The sequence below is a fragment of the Echiichthys vipera genome, assembly GCF_963691815.1.
Source record: "Echiichthys vipera genome assembly, chromosome: 1".
Taxonomy (NCBI): Eukaryota; Metazoa; Chordata; class Actinopteri; order Perciformes; family Trachinidae; genus Echiichthys; species Echiichthys vipera.
Window position 1 is genome coordinate 39,315,026 of NC_139826.1, and position 12,765 is coordinate 39,327,790.

General features: G+C 44.7%; 1 protein-coding gene across 1 annotated transcript in view; it reads right to left on the reverse strand.

Annotated features, from left to right (window-relative positions):
• LOC310945504 (multiple epidermal growth factor-like domains protein 10) overlaps nt 1-12,765 on the reverse strand; it is a gene marked incomplete at its 3' end in the record, with an annotated part of 145,325 nt that overhangs the window by 77,981 nt on the left and 54,579 nt on the right. The gene's annotated exons all lie outside the window — the stretch shown is intronic.

Genomic DNA, 12,765 nt, shown 5'->3' on the forward strand with positions numbered 1-12,765 from the left:
ACGCATCTCCATGACGTCATCAATGCGTGTGACGTGTTACGGCGTGATGACGTATAGGCAGCAAGAAGCATTCTCCGAGGCCCAGGTAGTGTGAGTACAAACGGGCCTGGAGGGGGGGACAAGGACCCTAAAGCACGGGGCACGGGACGGAGGCACAGTGGGAGGGCGCTCTTAAGATATTATATGGACTCGTGGATGAGAATACGTTGGGGTAAATTACGGGGATAACCTTTCAGATATCGCTCGTGATTTTCACCCAAGCAGGACAAAGAGTGTGAGAAAAATAACTGTGACGGTTAGACTACATTAGACAGGTAGTTGAGAAAGAGGACAGGTTATAGTTAATTAATAATAACTCTGTATTTGTGAATTTTTATGCATTTCTGCTCAGCTACACCAGAGTTGAATAAGTGAATGTGAGGTCCTGAAACTCCTAAACTGATCCAGCTTCACTCAAAAGAGACTCAAAACGGACGAGGATGTGATGTAATGCAGCCACACACGACATTTTGAAGCAGTGCACCTTTGTTTGGACTGAAAAACATCATGTTTGTCGTGTCAGCCTGCACTCAACGTAGATGACTAACAGCTGTTTATAACACGAGGGAAAAGAAACCAGAATAAAACCTTTACAATGCTTGTTTTGAAAGCGTGAGGGCAGCATGTTCAATAGGCGTGTCGGTACTTTAGCATTTCCTACGGAAAGCGAAGTTCAAAAACAATAAATTGTCAGTTTTAATGGATGATTTTACTGCAAACAAAATGTCCCCAAAAACGACTCTGCTATGATTAATATAGTGTTTAAAAAAGACAGTAAAGAAAACTCAGAAGGGGCTGGAGGCACATCTACTCCTTCTCCCTCACTGAGAAATTAAAAATTAGCATCTTTTCTTAGTTTCTGTTGTTTGTCAGTGTGTTTTCTCTCTAACTGAACACTCTGAGCTCCAGTTTTCAGCTTTCTTTGACGCTGTTGTGTCCAAGTCGTTGTCCCGTCCAATACGACAATTCACCATGACGTCACCACGATAACATTTGTACTTCTGGGTGGCAAAAGCCGAAGCGTTCTCCAATCGCACCACTAGTAAACAAGCCCTTCCGTGTCATTTAACCAGAGGAAAAGGCTTGAATTACTGTTTGATCTGCACCAAAGTGCATGTAGAACTAATTGACATGAACATTTCCGTGTCAGATCAGTAAAATAAAGTGACGTTGATGAGAGAAAGCAGTCAGAACGTTTGGGCGACGCTCAGCCTGAGCGGCTCAGGGGGTGTTTGCATTCAACATGGAAATGAAGAAGACTTTACGCTTTATTTTGGAGCTGTTAAAGCATGGGCTTTTATTGTGAAGGGCTGTTGTTTGGACAACATTGATGTTAATGTGGACGACCAGCAGCTCCAGTGTTTACGGAGAGGAGATCTAAAGGGTTAGCACACGGCTAATTCAGCGTGTTAGCGTCCTTTTGAGCGCTCTGGTTCACACAAAGATAAATCAGGACGTTCAAACCAGATTTGGTTCCAAAGAGAAGAAGTTAGACTTTAGTTTAAAAACATTAAATGAACTCTAAACATTACACCATTATTTAGATTTGGTTACAAAGAGAAGAAGTTAGACTTGTATCACAATATTACAGTCCTGACTGGTATTGTAACAGATGTTTTCCCCCATGATGTAAAACCTTTCAGGTGTGTTTTTAAAAACAGATGATGTAATCATTTTGACGGATAATGTTATAATGTAAACATGTTTTTTTTTCTCGTAAATGTAAAGTGTGCAAGTATAAAAAAAGTATTATACTGTTAGCGTCATGTTAGCCTACTGAAAACATGTGACACTGATTTCATGTTTGTTAATGTGCTCGAGGCTTAATGTAGAATTTGAAAAATGGGACCTAATAATCAGGCAAAGATGCATTAAAGCAATTCTCCCCTTTCTGACATGCAAAGAAAACAAAGCACCAATGGGCTCCTTCCTTTGGGATTGACTTTGGTAATCCACTGTAATGGACTTTACTATGAGAGGAGCTGGTACAGGGGCCAGTAGGTAACTCTTTAAAACACTCTTTTAATAAACTCTGGCTTCACTAACTACGTTGTTGGTGCTTTGTTGTGTGTGTAGGGACTCTTCTCATGCTGCTCCTGTAGGGACTCTGTAGGGTTCTGTCGGTCTCTTCCCTCTACCTTTTGTGTGAGTTTGTCTCCCTCTGTCTGTTTCTCCTGCTTGTGTCTTTCCCTGTGTGTTTGTCTGTTGGAGCTGGTCGGCGTGGCTCCTCCAGCTGGGGCTCGTCTGCTCGTTAACGCAAATGGATAAAGAGCGTATTGCTATTTCGTGTTTCCCGAGTTCCTGTTTCCAACCACCTGTTCGTGTTTTGTCTCGTGATCCCCGCATGTGGTTTTCCCCTCGTCTTCACCCGGACCCTGTTCCTGTTTTCCCGTTCCCTGGTTTTTGTTTCTTACTCGTTGTCCGTGTCTGCATTTGGGTCCTGCTCTTGGAGTTATTCCCCACACCGTTCATGACAGCTGCAGAGGTTTGCTGTTATTTTCAGCAGTATTAGTGGTTAAAAATGACCTTTGAATGCCTTCACCGTGCTGCCCCAAGCTAATCACTGTTAGCCACGTCAGGCTGTTAGCGACTCTCTCGTTAATATACGAAAAAAAATTGTCTGGATGGCTTATTTGAAGACCCGATTCGATGTCTCTTTCCCTCTCTGTCTCTGTAATAATCTCTAATAATGATAAATAAGAAACACATTTAAATGTGATGTGAAATAATGACGTTTTGTATTCGTGCTGTAGGGTTTTCTGAGTCTGCAGAGGTCACGATAAAACACGTAGGAGTCTTAATTTGACTCCATAACGTGTATTGCTGCTGTGCATATTTGCAGTTGGTGCAACTCACCTCTTTATTATAACATATTGAGGAGGAACTGCTTTATGTCACACTGGCAGGTCTGTAAACATGCAGTGTAATAAGGTTATAATGCAGTGTTACTGCTGGTCTATCAGACTCAAACGGCATGATATGATTAGGCACTGCTCTTATTTTTATCATTGTTGTTTTGTCTCATATAGTATTGTAAAGGCGTGTGAAGTGCTTAAGGTAATGTCTGCTGTGCACACACACGCTGTGCACGGCTGATTGATGTCGTCATTAAACCGTCTGCTGCACCCACTTTAAATGCTGCTCTCTCTCGTCTCTCCAGCCGTTCGTACGGAGAAAAAGAAAACCTTCAGGGTTTCACTGTACCGCTTTCTCATGACACAGGCAAAAGTTATGCAAATATAATAATCATTCATTAGTCATTATCAGGCGGAAGTCAGTTGCTTGAGTTGTTTTTCTTATGTGGCCCCGACAAAAATACGTCACTATGCATTTCTGGGGCTGTGATCGTTTGAGTGTGCAGAGATCTGTTTTTCAATTCAATTCAATTTTATTTACAGTGCCAAGTCATAATAAAAGTTTTCTCAGGACACTTTACAGAGTAGGTAAAGACCACACTATGACTTATTTATGATTTACACAGACCCAACAATTCCCCCGTAGAGTACGGTGGCAACGAAAACCTTCACTATAACAGACAGGAACGTCAGACAGACCCAGCTCTGTGGAGGACGCACATCTGTCTGCACCGGAGAGAGGAAGAGAAGGAGAGAGAGAGAGAGAGAGAGACACACACAGATGGACAGAGAGACAGACACACTTCCAGAGATGCAAGCAAGCAAAGCCTAACAGTAACTATAATAATATCTATAGTAATGTGAATATGCAGATATGTTAAGACAGTTAATACAACAAGCCTGTGAATGTTCTCATGTGTCCAGGTCGTTGTTCTCCTCAAAGCAATTTCAGTCCAAAGCAACTGGACTTGGTTGTTTGTCAGGAAGACGTTTCACCTCTCATCCAAGAGGCTTCATCAGTTCATGTACGCATCTGACCAGGACCAGGACCAGGCTGGGACTGGACCAGGACCAGGACCAGGACCAGGCTGGGACTGGTCCAACTAACTGCTGTGAGATCCAGGTATTAGTTAATAAAGCAGAACAGTAGAAACAAGCACAGCTAAGGTGATAGAAGATGACAATGATCATAATTATGGTGGCAAACATGATCAGTGATGAGTCGTGGCGATAACAGCTACGATACAGCGAGACACGCCACTGATGGTGTTTTTATGGCTACAAATGTTATAGTTTATTAAACTTTCTTAAACTTTAATTCATCCAGAAAATGCCACTGAGCGTTCGTAGCAGCTTCATGCATACCAGTGCAACAGCGGAGCAGAGGCAGTCCTCTTTCCACTTCCACTTCCAGACAAACTTTTTAAACTTCCTGCACAAACACAAAAGCCGAGGACTACGATTCTGCTTCAAACCAGTTTTTTACAAAACCTCTCCAGCTTTGAATTAACACTGAAACCATCTCTTTTCTCTCCTGGCCTAAACAACCACTGACATCTGCATGACGAGTGTTTCACATTAATCAATACAGTCACAGGGTGGGCAGCGAGGTTGTAGTGATTAACTGTGTGAAATTAAAAAAAAACACAAAGCCCTGCATTTCAAAAGTGTCCTTTCACAAGAGAGAAAAAAACCCCTCTGCAAATTGAATTAGCCGCTTTTGTGAGGCTCTTGACTGCTTTATTTTTCGGCTGATTGAATCAGAATTAGAGTGGTGGACGACTAAAAACACAATACTCACGGGAGAAGATTGATTGTTGACTTCCAAAAGCCCACTAGAGGCGATTTCAGCGTGACCAAAAAGAGTTTATTTGTTTGTTTGTTGGAATCAGCACATAGGCACGCTCCCTTCTTACCTGACAAACAGAAATCACTTTGGTTTTCATTTAAGTCCTCTTCCAGACGCATTTGAATGTATGCAAATGCTCTTAATTTAGATTTTTAACATGGTTAAAATCTGGATCTGCCCTCGAGCTGAAGAGGTGTGACGTAGGAAACCCTGGCTGTCCGAGTCCAGGACGTAGAGACCGTGATTCGCTGGATTTCCATCCAAATGTCAAATGTTTTTTAAATTTTAACCACATTGTTGAAGCCAAAATAGTGTCGTGAGTTATTAGTCAATTATGTGGTGTTACGGTTATTTATTATTTAAATGAATGTGGGGCTACACGGTGGTGTAGTGGTTAGCACTGTAGCCTCACAGCAAGAAGGTTACAGGTTCGCATGCGTGGGTTTTCTCCGGGTTCTCCGGTTTCCTCCCACAGTCCAAAGACGTGCAGGTGTTGGGTTCATTGATGACTCTAAATCACCCGTAGGTGTGAATGGTTGTCTGTCTCTGTTCGTCTCTATGTGTCCTGTGATAGACTGGCGTCCTGTCCAGGGTGGACCCCGCCTCACGCCCGATGTCAGCTGGGATCGGCTCCAGCACCCCCGCGACCCCGACCCCGAGATAAGCGGTTGAAGATGAATGAATGAATGAATGTGGTTGAGAGAAGGACGGTGCATCATACAAACTCATAATTGAATGAGAGCGGCTGCAAATGTATTCCAGCTGTGCTCAGTCCCAGGTATGCAGTCACACTGTTTTAGACCGCAGCAAAGCAGCCATTAAAGGTCCACGAAAGAATCTATCTGCAGGTAACACACCTGCCTGTTTCTCCTCCGCCCCGGTGAGAAATTAATGCAAAACTTGTTTGTTTAAGAAGAGGAATAAACAACCTTCAACAAAGGGAAAGTTGGGGTGAATCTAGCAGCGCATATCCTGGTAAACTAAAGGAAAAGTCTCGCACTTTTATAAATTTGGACAAAATCTTTATAAGAAAATGCAAATGAATTGCTTCCACACACTACTGTTACGTGATCATTAGGAGTTGGAGTTGAGATTAGCAGATCAGCAGCAGGTGGAGCCAATTCTCCAGTCAGGAAAACGTTATATCGTTGCGTTACAAGAGGGTAATTACATTCAAAGAGCACCAGTCGAGTGAAAAACAATGTAAAAATACAACATTTGTGTTTGTATCACCCCCCTTGCCTCACTCTCTTCTCTCTCTGTTCACCAGACCACAAATGAGACTCAAATTAGCTCAATCTCCAAATCCACTGACCTCTGTCTGATGATGATAACATCATCCTCATACTTTGCTTCTGCTACCCAAACCTCTTCCTGTTGCTTACAGTTTCTACCTTTCTATGCAGAATCTGTCGATAGCAATTAAGAGTAAGCTAGCCGGTGTACACTGCGGTCCTCCTCGCTGCTACGGAGGGACGAGGACAGCAGCTCCAGAGACCAGACCTCGGCTGTGGCGGCTCGAATTTGGCCAGTTGAGCGCAGCCACACAGCAGCTGATGCTTCACCACCGTGTAAACTGTTTCAATTTTGTCACCTTTTGCTTTTATCGATTCTATTCAATTCATCAAAAAAAGGTCAGCGACAGCGTTAACTGCTCATTTCTTTCATGCTATGTCCTGCAGTATATTAAAAACACCATACAGACATGTTAATAGACAGCTACAAACTTGTTTTTCATCGGAGGGTGTCTAACAACACTCATACTCTTCTTACAGACATAGATGGTAACGTGGTGAGACATGGTGACATCAGCTGTAATAAAGAGGATGCATGTGCCCCAGTGAAACGGTGATGGACGAGCCGGCCGATTGGACAGGAGCGAGGGGGGAATACCCTGCCAATAAGCCAGGCAGAGGGATTGTGCTGAGTGGCCAAAAACCGCAGCAGCACTCCGACTGCCACTGGACCATCTGTTGATCTATGGAGCAGCAAGCGCACTCGTTTGTCTCGGTTCTGCCCCGCTGATTTGTGTTTGGTGTGCGGGGGTCGGACTGCGGTTTTATTGGAGTTTATTAGTGTTCACCTGGACTAATAAGGGGCATGTGCAGGTGGAGAACAGAGGGGGGCATGGAAGCAAGAGTCTTAAAAACACACGGGTGGAGGTGGAGGCTTTCTCATTAAAGTTCACATTAGGGATGCACTGATCCAACTTTTTCGGTTTTAATAACGATAAATGGGTTCTGCGTATCAGTCGATACCTGATACTGATCCGATACCATTGTTGAATTAATAAACTTATACCTCACCGTGTGGGAGAGACTAAAGGCCTCAGGCTAGACTTAAAGCAACTCTTACCTTTCGGGCATTTTTACACTTTTCTTTTGTTATGTTAAAATGCTCCTAATAAGTGTACGGCACCAAAATGTCAACGAAATCCACCCGATGTTCAAACTCTAAAATATTCAGTTCTCATCAGTTCTGATAAGAGTCTGACCACCATTTTATACGGTCCGCATAAAATGATATACCGAGCTTCCTGCCTGTCATTGTCGCTCTGTTTCAGTTGCTCAGTTCGAGTGCTATCGGAAGTCCGAAGTTTCGGACCTCCAACTGGGCAAAGTGCACTGGAATGCCTGTCGGTCAAACCTCCTACGTGTGAATTCGAGGTAGGTTGATCTCCCTTAATTTCAACAGTAGGAGGTTCCACTTTGACAGACATTTCAGTGCACTTTGCCTAATTGGAGGTCCGAAAAGTGGGACTTCCGATTGCACTTGAACGCAGCATTTCTCTCAGCACAGGTGTCGGGGGAGTGTCAGAGGTGAGGCAGGGGGAAGAGGGTGGGACTTACGAGGGAACCGCTGTGAGACGTGCAAGTAAGGTAAGAACTGCTTTAAACATTACTTCCATGTACTGAAATTGTTATTTATGTGTTATTAAAATAAACAATTGTGCACCGGTTTAAACTTCTGAAAGCAATAAAATAATAACATTAAATGGAACAGCTGAACCTGATAAAGTTACTTAAATAACAAACAGTAAGGAAACTAACTGTCTAAGTGTAAAGAGGAATTCGAAATAAACAACAGCAGATGAACCTGATAAAGTTACTTAAATAACAATGTGAGACTTCGACGGTGCAGCGCTGTTTGTCCACTCAGACTTGCCGTAGTTGTTGTGATGTTAAGGCGAAGCTGTTGTTTTTACTTTTGCTATTGTTTTTCTCAGCTGTACCTTAAGGAATGCATTTCTATAAGTAACCAACTGTATTTGATTTGAATATGTAACATTTCGACTGGTGGGACTTCATTAAAACTGTAATTGAAATAAGGCCGATGACCCTGGCCTGCAGAGACCCTGAACGCAGCGCAGTGTTTAGTATGAGGTCATTATATAGACTGGGACCCCCAGCTGGGACCGACCTCCAGCACCCGTACTGTAACACACAAACAGGCGGCTGTGATCGCGTCCATCCAGACACACGCTTCATGCACGGCTGCAGACGGAGACGAGAGGCCTCGTACTCTCTGAACTGAGAGCAACTAAACGGCTCCTTGCAGCCGGGACGAATAAATTATTACAACGTTGTTCTGTGTCTGTCATCGAGTTCGCCTTCAACATTTCACCCAGACAAGACGCCGGATCGATGCCGCTGTCAGCCAATGAACGCCTTCTCAGCTGCTCTCACAGGGACTGTTGGGCAAAAGCCAATGAACTATCCAGTCAGCACACACACACACACACACACACACACACGCACACTTAGAGCCTCAAGCTTAATTAATTCATATTTAATTCAATGGTGTCTTTGTCAAACACCCATGAACAGGCAGAGGCGGTCTGCGGGACACTTGTTTCCAGGACTTTGACGGCACCTTTGGTGATAAGCAGTCACAGCTTTGGCGTTCTGCATTTACCGCAGGCGCCCGCATAATATTATCTATTATTAAATAGGACTCTCTTATATTTATTCCAAACAAATGACTGCTGTTGCTCCCATGAACACAAAGACGATAAGTTCCTGTGCAGCAGAAGAAAGCGAGTCGTTCCCACAGCTGAACAGCAAAGTAAGGGCTTTTCTAAACAACCCCGACTCGTCGACTCGTTATTTTATTGGCAGCAGGGTAAGAAATGCCTTTTATTCATATGAAAAAAATGGCGAATGATTACTTTAAGGCGCAGCGAATCACACCTGCTGCTTTTTAAGCGAAATGTCCCACGGGCTCACTGAGAAAGGTCACGAGCAGGGACGAGAGAAGTGTACTATGAGCCAGGAGTACAGTTCATTTATATTTCCAACAGCACCCAGGTGTTACCCAGCTATGCACCGCTTTATTTAAGGCCACACTGCCCGCGTGAGTAGAAGTAGTTTCATCAGCACGCCGCCTGACAGCCACAGAGAACACCGTGACAAATGAGTAAACAATAGTTTTGAAAGAAGCAGTGGGAGCGGGTGAGGCCACTCTCACCTCCAAAACACACGCATGAAAGTCGCCGATTATGTTGCTAACCGCGTTTGAACCGCGGTGGAGTTTTCACGCTCGTCAGTGGATAACTACGTCTTTCAAAGCTGAGTTATTAGCAGGCGTGTGACCCATATACAAACTCGCACGCTCGTGTTTAATTCAGAGCCATTGATTTCCTATTTCCAATTAATAATTGTAATTAGTGGCAGCATAGTTCAGGCTGTATGGGACGCGGGTCGATGAGGGGGGAGGGCGCTGATGGAGGACAGGCCAGATGGATGACACAATTTACTGCTCACCGGCCCGGAATAAAGTGTCAGTTTACCTTGACACCGACGGCGTCTGCATCTGCTTGTGTGTCGAGGTGATTGAGTTTTTACAGATTTCCCTTTAATTTGAAAAGGGAGGACATTCTTCCATGTCCAGATAATAAGTTGACGCGTCCGCTGCGTCACTTCTGGATCAACCTGAACTAATTCCAAGAGTCTTTACTGACTTCTTAGCTCCGCGCTCTCTGCGGGTTTTTTAAGGCTAAATAATTGCTTTCATTAGCGGTCGTCAACAACTTTGCTGGAATGATGCATGAGACGCGTCGGCCTCTCACTGATGTTTTTTTTAATGCGAGCGTTGGACTCATTCAGACGCCGTCCAAGCGGCTTTTTTGTGGCGTAATTGCATTTTAATGATCTCCCTTTTATGCAAACTTAGGGCATAAATTTGAGTTCAGGTTTAATGGCTCTTGGCAGGTGGTTGTCCTCCCACCGACCCACTGATAAATATAAAGAGGTGAGAGAACATCAGACAGCTGATGGCGCCATTTGGCTGGGGTCAGAGGTCAAGCATCATCCTGGCGCATTACTTCATGGGAGTCGTCCACCAAACGTCCACGCGGTGACTATCTTTCTTCCTGTCTTCATAAAACTCAGTGAAAGTCAATTAGTATAGGCCCAGTTTTACTTATTTAGTTTTTTTTTTAGCAACACATCATTATTATTCATCTTTGGGTGCAGAAACCTGGTCCCTTCAGCTCTGCTTGGGTCTCCTGAGGTAAATATGGTAAATGGACGTGTACTTATAAAGCGCCTTTCTAGTCTTCTGACTACTCAAGGTGCTTTCACAGTGTTTGTCACATTCACACTGATGGCAGTGGACATCTACAGACCATCTAATCTAATGTAACCATTCACACCACATTCACACACCCATGCGCAGCACGGAGAGCAATTTGGGGTTCAGTGTCTTGCCCAAGGACACTTCGACATGTGGACCGGGGGAGGTGGGGATCGAACTACCAATCTCTCGAATGGAGGACGAGAGATTGCCATTGAGCCACAGTCGCCCCCATATCTGCCTCTGTAGCTGCTAAACGCTCCAAATGACCACAAAGAGACACAAAAAGAGCACAAATGACACGAAATGACCACAAAAGGAACATATAAAGACAGAAAGTCTCTTCCCTGTGTAGACAGGTTGGGGGCCTCTTACATGTGGGTGCCCAGGAGCCCATTGTCTCATAACCTGCGCGACTGTCATTTGTTTCCTGCTGTAACATCTTTGTGTTTGTCCTGGAGGACAGATCCTCCCTGAGGGATCAGTCCAGTGTCATCTTCTCCTAAACCCTGAGAGCATGTCATTGAGCAGACTGGCTTCAGGGGATGCTTTAGGAATCAACAGGCCCACCTTCCTTCCTACTTGGAGGTCACAGCGGCTCCCTTCTCTGCACCACGTGACCCCCTTGAGAAAGGTCAAGACGGCTTGAAGTGCAAAATGAGCGAGGGGGACGAGGATGAAGGGGGAAAAAAGAGAGTGAAGACGCTGCATCGGCGCTCTTCTTCTCTGAGCAAATGTAAAGTAGAAGGAAGACAGACGATGAATAATTCCTGGCCATTTTCAAAGTCAAAGCGAAGTCAGTCGTGTGGGGAGGAAAGGGATCTATTGTGCCGGCCACTTCAGCTGAAAGGCAGCAGTGGACGATAAACAAGTTAGTTTGGAAATTAATCAGAGTGCATAGAGAGAGAAGGAGAGAGAGAGGGGGGGATGTTGAGACCGTGGAGGAGGGGAGGGCAGCCAGAAAGGCAGAGCGGAGTGGGCAAGTCGTTATATTCCTTAATGGGTTGTCTGTCAGCGTGGGCTCACGTGGCATTAGACGGAAAATGGGTAATCAAAAGGTTTCCGAGGTGAGGTGCCGGTCCATTTCCCCTCTCCTCTCAGACACACATGATCGATGGCTCACACGGGGAGAGAGAGAGCAGGACTCGGCCGCAAATTTGGCCGCTGACGGAGCCGTGTTTCCTGTCAACAGAGGAGCCGACGCGCAGAACTATACACTCAGATTAGTCACTACGGTATCAAACGCAGAGAGAACTGACCTGATGCTGTTATGGTGACATCACGGGCTGCACGTGTTGTGTACGCTCATGGTTAAACAGCGAGACAGGAAGCGCTGGTGTCGCTAGTTTTCAGCCATTTGTTGCACAAACTCCATGAATACTAAACAGAGTCATCGTTCACGGGTTTCATTTTTACAGATTTGAGGCAAAAGTCCTTCACTTTTTCATTTTAGGTTTTCCGCCTGGCATTTTTCAGCAGTAGTCATTCATTGTATTTCCATTCTGTAATTACCTCTCGAGATAATAGATTTTATTGTTGGTGGTGGAGAGATTCACAGGGAACTACATATTTCAGAGTGTGTGTTTGAAAGTTCACTGACAGATCTCTGCAGAGCCGTTTCAGAGCTGTGTTACTTTAGTGCGACTGAAATCCAAACATTTTCTACTGCTGCTGCTGCTGCTGCTTCACATTAAAAGCAGTCAACTGTTCCACCACAGGCATGGACGGGTTATGAGACAACGGGCCCCTGGGCACCCCATGCTGTCTATACAGGAACAACACATAAAGAGTCTACTGTTGGTCATTTTGCATTTCTGTGCCTTTTCCCCAACTCATCCAGTTCAAAGTCCTCCACAACCAGGCTGCTTCTTGCCTCACCGACCTGCTGCACCATCACTATCCCCCCCATAACCTACCGTATTCTCCGCACTATAAGTTGCACCTAAAAACCTTCAAATGTCTCAAAAGCCGACAGTGCTCCTTATAATGCGGTGCTCCTTATATATCGACCAATATTGAGCCACAACAGGTCTCCAACTACGGTGAGCAGCCGCCGACTCTATTTTCCCCCGTAGAAGAAGTAACGCGCGGTGCATGTTGAGATATACGACTGCGTGAAGCGTGCCGTTTCATTTCCATGTGTGTGTTTGTGTAAAGAGCCCAAAATGGCTCCTGTTAAGAGACACGCTTACGACGCAGAGTTTACACTCAAGGCCATTAGTCACGCAGTAGAACACGGGAATAGAGCAGCAGCCAGAGAGTTGAACATGAACCAATCAATGGTGCCGAAGTAGTAATTTTGCGTCTTTTTGTTGTGGTTTTGCATCTATTTTTAGTCATTTTGCATCTTTTTGTGGTGGTTTTGCATCTATTTTTAGTCATTGTGTATCGGTTCGTGGTGGTTTTGCATCTACTGTGGTCATTTGGAATCATTTCAGCAACTGACTG